Here is a 12,479-nt window from a genome sequence, read left to right on the forward strand (position 1 = left end):
CAAGTTAAAAGATCCTTTCAGAAAGCCCTTCTCCTTCCCAAACAAAGTTTATCCCAAACTCCCAAAATACCGAATTTCTTTTGGAAGGCTCTTCCTCCCCTTCCCTCCCTAAAAAGAACATGGATAAAGTCCCGGATTTAATTTTTTTTTTTTTATTCCATACAACTTAAACATTAAAAATTACTGCTAAGAACAAGAGATAAGAGCTCATATTTGTTTTTATTAAAGTAAAAAGTTAAAACATTTAAAATGTATATTGCTTTCAATAAAGTGCAAATTATGTTCTGGTCTTGAGAGTGCGTGGTGTTATCAGCCCTACTCATGTTAAGTTTTGATCGTTTTGAGTTTGACTCGGCTACTTATTGTAATTTCTGTTTGTTTTGAGTTTCATTTATTTATTGATAGTGATGTGTGTTAATTCTATGCTTGGAAGATTATTGTGTTGCAAGAGCAACACTTTGGTTTTCTTTTTTTTTGTGTCCCTTGCACCCCGATTTCAGCTTATTCCTAGAAAGTGGTAAGGGTTTAACCTCTGCGGTTTTTACGGAAAGTGTGGCCTTAGGTCGGATTGATGAATACGACTTTGCATTTTGGAAAGCTTCATAGAACTCTTGCATGAGGCCAAAAAGGATGGTTTTGCTTGTCCTTGAGCCAGAGCCTATAGTGTGTGAAGCGAATCGGAGTTGTATTGCCTATGGAAGCTTTCGTTCCATCAAGCCATGTTTCTTCTTTTGAGTGGAAAGCTCTGTTCTAGCAGGCAAGCACCAGTTTCAAATTGAAGATAGAATAAAATCTATGAGTGTTAAATATATGCGGCAGTTACCCGGCCCTACAGCCAATATATCTTCTTTGAGTGATAAATAGAGAAAATTACAGAAATAAAAAAGTGGGGATCGAAAGTGCTACCATCTATTGTTTCTACCCATTTCTGTTTGTGATTTCAGCTGAGTTTATCATTCGGTTTTTCGCACTTGGGATTGCAGTAGAGAAATGATATCAGAAGTGTCTCTTAAACTTTATTAAATAAAGAAATAAGTTTTTTTAACTGAAACTAAAGAGCGACATTAAAACTTAAAACGAACAGAAATTACTGCGTATATGAAAGGGGCTGTTCCTTCCTCAACACCCTGCTCTTTACGCTAAAGTTTGACTTTTTCTCTCAACTCTACTTTTCAAAAACTTTATTAAATAAAAAAAACGTGTTTTTTTTAACTGAAAGTAAGGAGCGAAATTAATACTTAAAACGGACAGAAATTACTCCGTATATGAATGGGGCTGTTTCCTCCTCAGCGCCCTGCTCTTTGCGCTAAAGTTTGACTCTTTCTCTCAACCCTGTTTTCTAAAACAGTAGAAAACTTTAGCGTAAAGAGCAGGGCGCTGAGGAGGGAGAAGCCCCTTTCGTATATGGAGTAATTTTTGTTCGTTTTAAGTTTTAATATCGCTCCTTACTTTCAGTCGAAAGAACTTGTTTTTTTATTTAATTTCTGAACGTTTTTGACTTAATACATGTTTTAGTTTTGGCTTTCCGCACATAAATAATTAAAACGAAATTAGCATGCTAATATTTTTTGGCTAAATGGCTTTCTCATAGTTTTGACCAGACGATTTTGAGAAAAAAAAGGAGCGAAGGAGGAGGCCTAGTTGCCTTCCAATTGTTTGGTTATTTAAAAAGGCAACTAGAACTTTTAATTTTTAAGCAAGTTTTTATTAGTAAAAATATACGTAAGTTACGAATTAACTTACGTAACGAACTTCTATATTCGTCTTTATTAAGTATTTAGACATTAAGGTCTTTGTTAAGTATATGGGGGGTTCGCCCCTTCGTCAATACCACGCTCTTTACACTAAAGCTTAAATTTTGCACTAATTCCTTAAGAATAACCGTAAAATAAATACTTAAAACTATTAAAAATACTTAAGCGTAAAGAGCAAGGTATTAGGAGGGGGTAAACCCCTCATATGCTTAACAATTTCTGTTCGTTTTAAGTTTTAATGCTGCTCCTTACTTTCAGTTGAAAAAACTTTTTCATATATTTTTTCATTGTTTTAAATAATGCTAGAAAATCCTGCGCATCCTTTATGGAAATTCTCTTCTCCCATCACAAATTCCTCCATGGAAAGATCCTCCCACGTAACCCTCCTTCTGACCAAAAAAAAAAAAATCCTGAATATCTCTGTACACTTCCCAATAATCATTACCATAACCAAACACTGGTCAAAGTTTGTAACTTGCAGCCCCTCCCATGGGAACTGTTGGGGAGTAAGTTGTCCCCAAAGACATAGTTATTACGTTTTTCGACTATCCCGAATAAAACGGCTATCTCAAAATTCTGACCGGTGACTTTGGGAAAAAATGAGCGTGGGAGGGGGTCTATGAGCCCTCCAATCTTTTTGGTCACTTAAAAGGGGCCCTAGGACTTTTAATTTCCGTTAGAATGAGCCCTCTCGTGACATTCTAAGACCACTGGGTCGATACGATCACCGCTGGAAAAAAATAAATAAACACGCATCCGTGATCTGTCTTCTGGCAAAAAATACAAATTCCACATTTTTGTAGATAGGAGCTTGAAACTTCTACAGTACGGTTCTTCTGATACGCTGAATCTGATGGTGTGATTTTCGTTAAGATTCTATGACTTTTAGTGGGTGTTTCCCCCTATTTTCTAAAATAAGGCAAATTTTCTCAGGCTCGTAACTTTTGATGGGTAAGACTAAACTTGACAAAACTTATATATTTAAAATCAGCATGAAAATGCGATTCTTTTGATGTAACTATTGGTATCAAAACTCTGTTTTTTAGAGCTTCGGTTACTATTGAGCCGGGTGTCTTCTTACTATAGTTCGTTACCACGAACTGTTTGAAAAGTCCTCTCATTGCTAAGGAAATTAGAGTTTATCCTTTGCTCCTTTCTAAGTGATGACGTTAGAAACTTGGCCTAGGGCAAAAAAGTCAACTTTTGAACTAAGACAGATAGATTTTTTTCGACGGCAGTCGATTTATACTGATGAGCTGATCTAAGTATATGTCATCCATTTTTTGGTTCATGAGAATTCCTTCATGAGATGTACCAGTTTGAAAGTTTAAAAGGGGTCGACAACTTCAGAAGTAAGGTACACACTGAAACCAAAAATATGCAGATATCAATTGTGAGACATGTAGGGGATTTTTAAGCAACAGTCGGTTGTTAGCTTATAATCATCTTCAGCAATGAGGGGTTTGCAACTTTTGCTAGTTGATGTACCTATTATTTGTTTTCGGTGTATTTGATGGTGAAACCAACTTGGTTCCAGTGGTAAGACATGTAGGGGACTTGTTTATTTTAACATCCTTACAGGTTAACAACTTCGGCGTTTAATTGAAGCGAGGAAACAAAACCCTCGGCGAAGCCGAACAAATGTTGCCGCAACACCTCACGTTGCCCATGCAACGTAAATCTAGTTTGACTTTATTTCTGCTCATTTTTGGCTTAATTCAGCTCTTTAATTTTTTTTTTAAATTGTCTTGTGGAAACAGTTTTTTAATTAATTTCTGTTTTTGTTTTATTGACATGATCTGTTTCATGAAAAAATTATATCCTTGTCAGTTTTTTTTTCTTTTATAAGAATCCGTAGTTAGGCTTACTACTTGTATATTGGAGAAAGTTTATCAACAATTTTTAATTCTGACACAAGTAATTTTTTTTAATTTATACCTCCTCACGTTGGCCTGAAAAATAAAACTTAATATTATTCCCAAAAGATTCTACGAAACATCCTTTTGATAACCTGTATATTCATATATTCCTTGAAAGTTTTGTCTCAATGCTCTTAGCCTTACAATAAGTTGCAATAGAAGCAGTAGTAAATGTAGCAGTATCAATAGTAATAGCAGTAGTGTGCACATATTGCCTTTTGGTTAGATGATCTTCCTCTTGAAGCATTCTCTGAAAGTTCCAACTTAATACCCATGTCAATTCTTGACACACACTTTTTTGATAATGTGCATGCACATAGTGTCTTTTGAATTAGTCCGAATTCCCCCTCAATATTGTAAACAGAACAGTGTGGTGGTAGTTGTTGTAGCATAGGTAGCGTATAAATATTAACATCTTGATCATTTTCCTTATCATTTCCTGAATCTTGCAAATTAATATACTCAGTTATCCCTGAGTTACACCCTTTTGACAATCGTTATAGACATTACGTCCTTTGATCGTTATAGACATTACGTCCTTTGATTTAGTTCAACACTCCCATCAACATTCTCTGAAAGTCTCACCTGAATGCCCTTTGTCTTCTTCGAAAGTAAAGTTCAAACAAGCATACCTTTCTCAATAGCATATACTATATGTAAACATATACTATATGTAAACAATGAACAAAATGCCTAACTTACTGTGCTTACCCTGAGGATTGTGGGGAAGTTGAGGTCCCCCTAAGACATAATTAATGTACCTTTCGATAATACTGAACGAAATAGCTCCCTTAAAATTTTGATCAGATGTGTTTTAGGGAATGATAGGCTTGAGGAGGAGGTTGATTACCCTCAATTCACTTTTGACTTTTAAAAAGGGCACTAAAACTTCCAACTTCCAATCAAATGAGCTTCATCCTGTCCAAAGTTTATAAGACCATCCATTCCATAAGAGCCTTATATACCCCACAGAACAACTTACAACCCTTGCCACTGGGCTCTGCGGGGTTGTGTCCACCATATAGATATGTTTATATAATATTTGGACTATAAGTAACGAAATAGCTATCTCAGAATTTCAATTGAATGCACTTTGGCAAAAGAGAGGCTAGAAGCTCTCCATCACTTTTGACTCTTAAAAGGGAACTAGAAATATACATTTCCTATCAAATGAGCCTCTTCTACAGTTCAAACAACCGCCTCTTCTATAAAAACCTTGTAGGCTACATCCCTGGGGCATAACTTACCCATAACGATAAATATTACAGAGGGGAGGGTATAGACCCTCCAATCATTTTGACTCTTAAAAAGGGTACTGGAAAGGCTTATAGGGTTTATCCCTGGAGCATAGTTTACACCCCTTACCCTCCCCGCCACTCTGGGGGATTCTGTCAACCCAAAGGCTTTGTTATGTGGTCTTTTGACTATTCTTGAACACATAGCTATCTCAGAATTTGAATTGGATGCATTTGGTGAAAATATGAGAGGGGGACCCTCAAATCACTTTGACTCTTAAAAATGGCACTGGAACTTCTGATTTCCAATTCAAAAAGCTCCCTACAGAGTTTATACAACTACCCTTACCATAAAAACCTTACTTGTCCTTGTGGTATGATTTACAACCCTTGAGCTGATTTAAAACATAATTTCCAGACCTTTCAACTATGCTGAACAAAATTGCTTTCTCAAAATTTTCATTGAAAGTGTTTGGAAAAATGATGGCTATTCTCCCCGACTACAATATGACGAGGGGGGAGGTTACCCCCCCGCACGTCAAATATTACAGGGGGTGGAGACCCTCCAATCACTTTAACTCTTAAAAAGGGTTTGGAACTTCTGATGTCCGATCCAAAAAAAAACCCTAAAGAATTTATACAACCTTCCTTTCCATAAAAACAATTGAGCTGATGTAAGACATAATTTCCATACCTTTAAACTATGATGAACAAAATTTCTATATCAAAATTGTCATTGGATGTGTTTGGAAAAATGATGACTGTGCAGTGGGTGGGGAGGGGGGGCTTGTTGCCCCCCAATAGCTTCTGATTATTAAAAAGAGTACTTCCATTTCCTATCAAATGAGCCCCTTTCGAAGTTTCTATGATAACAAATGGCCATCTAAAAACTTATATGACATGTATTTGGGGAACATACAATGCAGGGAGGGGTGACGGCTACCCTCTAATCACTTTCAATCTTAAAAAGGGCACTAGAACTTCTGATTTCCAATCCAATGAGCCTCTTCTGAAGTTTACACGACCAACCTTTCCATAAAAATCTTATATGCCTTCAAGGCATAACTAACAAACCTTGCAATGAAGGCTGTGGGGGGTATGTCATCTTTGAGCAAATAAGTACCAGACCTATAAAAATACGCTGAACAAAATGGCTATCTCAAAATTTGGATTGGGTGTGCTTTGGGAAATGATGGATATGGGGGGGGGGGGCTTGTTACCCTACAATCACTTTTGACAATTAAAAAGGGCACTAACCCTTGCATTTTATTTATCATTGAATTAGCCCTTTTCAAAGTTTCTATGATACCAAGCGGCCGTCTCAAAGTTTCTATCAGATGCATTTTGAGAAAAACAGCGCTCGGAGGGGGGAGGTATCTGCCCTCCAATCACTTTGAATTAAAAAATTGCGCTAGAACTTCTAATTACCAATTAATTAAGCCCCTCCAAAGCTTATACATCCACCCTTTCTATGAAAACGTTATGTGCCTCCAGGATATAACTTACAACCCTTGCTCTGAGGGTTGGGAGGTTATCATCCTCCCAATTTCCCGATCTTTTAACTAAATTGAACAAAATGGCTATCTCAAAATATTAACTGAATGTGTCTGGGGAGACGATGGGCATGGGAGGGGGGTTGATTGACTCCAATCACTTTCAACTATTAAACAAGAGCTAAGAGCTCATATGGCACTTGTGACGAGGTCGGAAGAGCCAAGAGCTCATATGGCATTAGCTCTAGCAAAATTCTAAGAATCAATAAATTGATTTAAAAGGAAAATCAGAGGCTTAATGCCAGTCGGGATTTAAAATAAGAGCTCTGATACACAAGGTCCTTCTAAATATCAAAATTCATTAAGATCCGATCATCACTCGTAAGTTAAAAATACCTCATTTTTTCTAATTTTTCCTCTCCTTTCAGCCATGAGATGGTCGAATCGGGGAAAACAACTCTATCAAGTCAATTTGTGCATGTCCCTGACACGCCTACCAATTTTCGTCATCCTAGCAAATCCAGAAGCACCAGACTCGCCAAAGCACTGGACCCCCTAACTCCCCCAAAGAGAGCCGATCTAGTCCGGTTACGTCAACCACGTATCTACGACATTTACTTATTCTACCTACCAAGTTTCATCCCCATCTCTCCACTCTAAGCGTTTTCCAAGATTTCCGGTTTCCCCCTCCAACTCCCCCCAATGTCACCAGATCTGGTCAGGATTTAAAAACAAGAGCTCTGAGACATGATTTCTTTCTAAATATCAAATTTCACTAAGATCTGGTCACCTGTTCTTAAGTTAAAAATACCTCAATTTTTCTAATTTTTCAGAATTAATACCCACCCCCCCCCCCCAACTCTCCCAAAGAGAGCGAATCCATTCAAATTATATCAATCACGTATCCAGAACTTGTGCTTATTCTTCCCCTCAAGTTTCGTCCCGACCTCTCCACTCTAAGCATTTTCCAAGATTTCCGGTTTCCAAGATATCTGTTTCCCCCCTCCAATCCCCTAGGTCCCCGGATCCGATTCAAATTGAAAATGGAGCATCTGAGACATAAGATCTTTCTATATATCAAGTTCCATGAAGATCCGATCACCCATTCGTAAGATAAAGATATCTCAGTTTTCACGTTTTCCAAGATTTCCAGTTTCCCCCTCAAATTCCCCCAACGTCACCAGATCTGGTCGGGATTTAAAATGAGAGCTCTGAAGCACAAGATCCTTCTAAATATCAAATTTCATTAAGATCTGATTAACCGTTCGTAAGTTACAAATACTTTACTTTTTCTAATTTTTCCGAATTAACCCCCCCCCCCAACTCCCCCAGAGAGAGCGGATCCAGTCCAGTTATGTCAGTCACGTATCTTGGACTTATGCTTATTCTTCCAACCAAGTTTCATCCTGATCTTTCCACTGTAAGCCTTTTCCAAGATTCCCAGACCCCCAATGACACTGGATCCAGCTGGGATTAAAAATAAGAGATCTGAGTTAGAAGGTACTTCTAAATATGAAATTTCATTAAGATCAAATCGCTCCTTTGTAAGTTAAAATACCTCATTTTTTCTAATTTTTCAGAATTAACCCTCCCCCCAACTCCCCCAAATAGAGCAGACCCGTTCCGGTTATGCCAATCACGTATCTAGGACTTGTGCTTATCTTTCCAACCAAGTTTCATCCCGATACCTCCACTCTAAGCGTTTTCCAAGATTTTAGGTTTCCCCCTTCCAACTCCCCCCAATGTCATCGGATACGGTCGGGATTTAAAATAAGAGCTCTGATACATGTTATCCTTCTAAATATCGGATTTCATTAAGATCCGATCACCCGTTCGTAAGTTAAAAATACCTCATTTTTTCTAATTTTTCCAAATTAACCGTTCCCACACTCCTCCCCAGATGGTCAAATCGGGGAAACGACTATTGCTAATTTAATCTGGTCTGGTCCCTGATACACCTGCCAAATTTCATTGTCCTAGCTTATCTGGAAGTGCCTAAACTAGCAAAACCAGGACCAACAGACCAACAGAATTTGTGATTGCTTTATGTCACTTGGTTAATACCAAGAACCATAAAAAGACAATATCCCCTTCAATCTCCAATCGATTAAGTCTATTTTGTAGCTTCTATGACAACTAATTCTATTTGAAGTACCGTAGTCTAAAAAGAAAAAATGCATTGTGCCCACATGGCTCTTTACTTAGGCAGCACTATTGTGCTGCCTGTGATAAAGTTAGCAACCATAATTTTATTACCTTTGGTTATAAAGTAGGCACATTTTGGTTATAAAGTAAGCAACCAGAATTCTATTATTAACACCTTCCCATCCTAGGCAAGTCTTAGAAGCACTTTCCATTTACCGTGAGCCTAACCCTTTGTCTATGCATCCCACCCTGCTGACCTCTATAAGTAAACACAATACATCCCATTTTCATGTTTTCTAGCCCTTGGAGATGAATTTTCATAATGCCTAACAAGTCGAGTTCAAAACATTATGGCTTTAATGAAAGCAATGGGTCTCACCAGCGCAAGCGAGGGACTATTGACTTCTGCTCAAGTCTATACAAAGCAATTCAGCTGGCTAAGAACTGGATAGGAAGAAATATCTGAGCTGAAATTCTATTTATTTCATACTATTTATTTCTATTATATTACAAATATTATACTAGAATTGAAACACAATCCATTACAAATAACAGAGCTAGAAAAATATTTTTCAATCCTGAAAATCCCATAAAAAAAGAAAAAAAAAACGGAAGTGTAATCCATTAATCAGAATTCAAGGCAATTCTATTACCTTAAATACCTTAAATCACACTTGCCAGTAATAAAGATAAGTCTTATTATGTTAACTTGGCTGTAAGTTCCTCAAGGGGGGTCACTCCTGAAAATAGCCCTGAAACAAAGTTTGTAGTTCTAATTCTGGTCAGGCAAACTTGAAAATAGGTCCACTCTAGTACTGCTAGAAGGACATGCAAGCTGAGCTCTCTTTCTTAAGAAAGAGGGGAGACTCTTAACAATCTCACAACACCAGAACAGTTCTAGCTTTTTTATCTAGGCTAATAATCTACCTATCTGCCCAGTTGAATCAATGCCTGCATAATGGAATTTAAGGCAAGGGGAGCGGGGAGCAGGGGGGCCAGACGCCAAAATAGCAGTGATTGTTGGGTGAGAATTTAGGTGGTTTAGGACACCAAACTACAACTTTACCCCGATGAGCACGAATTTGCGATCACTTTAAAATCCTGAGAAGCTAATTGATCAATAACTATATTTTAGGCTTCCCAGTCACAAAAAAAGTAATGCCACATGATGGCAGTACTGGATTCAACCAAGTTGATTCGCTTTATTCGTAATGAAATTAGGCTACGTTTGGTGATATTTAATTGCTTATCAGCTATAACGAGGGGGATGAGTCATTGTTTAGATGGGGGTAGGGTAGATTCCTACAAAAATACATTTTAATGGACAAACTGCTTACTTTTCATGAGGCTTCATATAAATGTTGAAAGAGGCAAGGGGACTAGAGATTAATCAAAATGTTTTTCTACACATCTAACATGTTACATTCCCATATCTACCAGCAGAGAGGTGGAAAACACAAGGCAGGTCATCATCAGCCTTGCCATGAAATTTCTTAGGAACTTAGTTTTCAGCAATTTTAAATGATAGTATTTTTGTTTTTCTTTTTATATGAAGTACTTCAATGTATTTAAAAAAAAAGTATTTTTTTATGATCAAAAGTCTCACAGAATTTACATCCATACAAACAATAATACTCCTTTTCATGCAACCAAAATTCTTTGGTAGCAATATTAGCAAGGACTTTTCACCAAAATTACTATTCATCAGCAATCTTTTGAATATATTCAAATTGTAGTCAAAATTTAAATTTAAACATAGAACGGAACAAACCAACGTACTATTATTGATTTATGCATTTTAAAAGCAATCAACCAGGGATTTAAGTACCCGGTACCTCAAATTATATCTTGGTTAGGCCTGGGTATGATTTGCAAAACAATCAGAAATTAAATAATAAAAAAGCTTTTCAACTGAAAGCAAGGAATAAATTTGAAACTTATTTGAACAGATTATTATTTGTATTAAGGGGACTGTTTCCTCCTTAGCTCCTTACTCTTAACTGTGAAGTTTAGCTTTTTTTCAATTTTTAAGAAAACTTGCATGAAGAGCAACATGTTTAGGAGGGGGTCACCCCTCTCATATATGCATAATTCCTGTTTGTTTTATGTTTTAATGTTGCTCTTTACTTTCATTTGAGCAAACTTGTTTCTTTTCTTTATTTAAGGAAACTTAGAGACAAACATTTTTCTCAAGGCAATGGAAAAAGGATGTCAATCAAAGTAAAAGTAAATAAAAATGAAAAAAGTAAGTAATTACCAACAAATACACAAAACAATAGCCTACTTACAAAAGCTAAGATATAAACTCCCAGCATTCAGTTCTGTTGATCAATACTGAAGGGTTGGCTGGATATTTTTTGACAATATTGACAGTTTTGAACATGGCTATCTGACACCAAATCTTTAATGCCTTAAGGCTCAGTGTTCATAAAAGGTAACACATTATCTAAGTAGTTTATTCAAAGTCTAACATTAAAACTAAGATTTAAAAAATCAAATAAAAATGTTTAATTAAATATTTTTACTTAATTTTGAATACCAAAAGTCAGTATATTTGACACCTATATAGTTCACGACTGTAAAAAATTAAATATTTTTCAAAGTAACAAAAGCTAAGATATAAACTCCCAGCATTCAATTCTGTTGATAAATACTGAAGGGTTGGTTGGATATTTTTTGACAATATTGACAGTTTTGAACATGGCTATCGGACACCAAAATACTTAATGCCTTAAGACTCAGTGTTCATAAAAAATAACACATTATCTAAGTAGTTTATTCAAAGTCTAACATTAAAACTAAGATTTAAAAAATCAAATAGAAATGTTTAATTAAATATTTTTGCTTAATTTTGGATACCAAAAGTCAGTATATTTGACACCTATATACTTCACGACTGTAAAAAATCAAATATTTTTCAAAGTAACAAAAGCTAAGATATAAACTCCCAGCATTCAGTTCTGTTGATAAATACTGAAGGGTTGGCTGGATATTTTTTGACAATATTGACAGTTTTGAACATGGCTATCTGACACCAAAATACTTAATGCCTTAAGACTCAGTGTTCATAAAAGGTAACACATTATCTAAGTAGTTTATTCAAAGTCTAACATTAAAACTAAGATTTAAAAAATCAAATAAAAATGTTTAATTAAATATTTTTACTTAATTTTGAATACCAAAAGTCAGTATATTTGACACCTATATACTTCACGACTGTAAAAAATTAAATATTTCTCAAAATAACAACTAGATAAATATAACCACTCCTGAACAAAAATGATACGAAAACACAAAAAAAAAAACATATCTGTTCAGGGGGGAAATACAGAAATTCCCAGCGTTCTGTACAAGGGAAACATTACTGATTATAGTGGCATTCTATATCAGCTCATGGGTACTCTTGCAATTCAAGCATAAGTCGATGGTCTGTTCTTACCGAAATTGTCCCTTATTAATTTGTTTTCATTGTGTTTCCTATAATTATACAAACTTTTTTTTTGCATTCTATTAACTGCACTAATTACTGATAAACAAATATATATATTTAGAATTACCCTAAAGAGCTGATTCTTTGATAGAGTGTTATCAATATTTAGGCTCTCATACATTTGTTATTGACAAGGGTCATTATTTACTTAGCACTCATTACTATTAAGAATTTGATTTTTTTTTTTTTTTTGCTCCAACCAAATCATATAGAAAAAATCTTTGTAGCAAACTGGTTAGGGGTCACTCAGTCACAAATTAGAACTTATATTTTCCTTATCAAGGTTCAAAACGTGCTTCCAGGCAGCCAACAATGGGGCAACAATAATTTTGTCCAAGGTTTTTCCCTGTTGTTCTCTCTATCCTTTGGTTTCCTCATAATTACCTTATAGTCCCAAATTTCTAGGGGGCATGGCCCCTTGTCCCTCCCCCTGCTGGAGCCCA

The 12,479-nt window shown here is 36.0% G+C and overlaps 1 protein-coding gene across 1 annotated transcript in view; it reads right to left on the reverse strand.

Moving 5' to 3' along the window:
* Nucleotides 1–12,479, reverse strand: part of LOC136039234 (protein rogdi-like) — a 65,329-nt gene that overhangs the window by 46,123 nt on the left and 6,727 nt on the right. The window lies entirely within an intron of this gene.

This window comes from Artemia franciscana, chromosome 19 (genome assembly GCF_032884065.1).
Source record: "Artemia franciscana chromosome 19, ASM3288406v1, whole genome shotgun sequence".
In the NCBI taxonomy this organism is placed as follows: Eukaryota; Metazoa; Arthropoda; class Branchiopoda; order Anostraca; family Artemiidae; genus Artemia; species Artemia franciscana.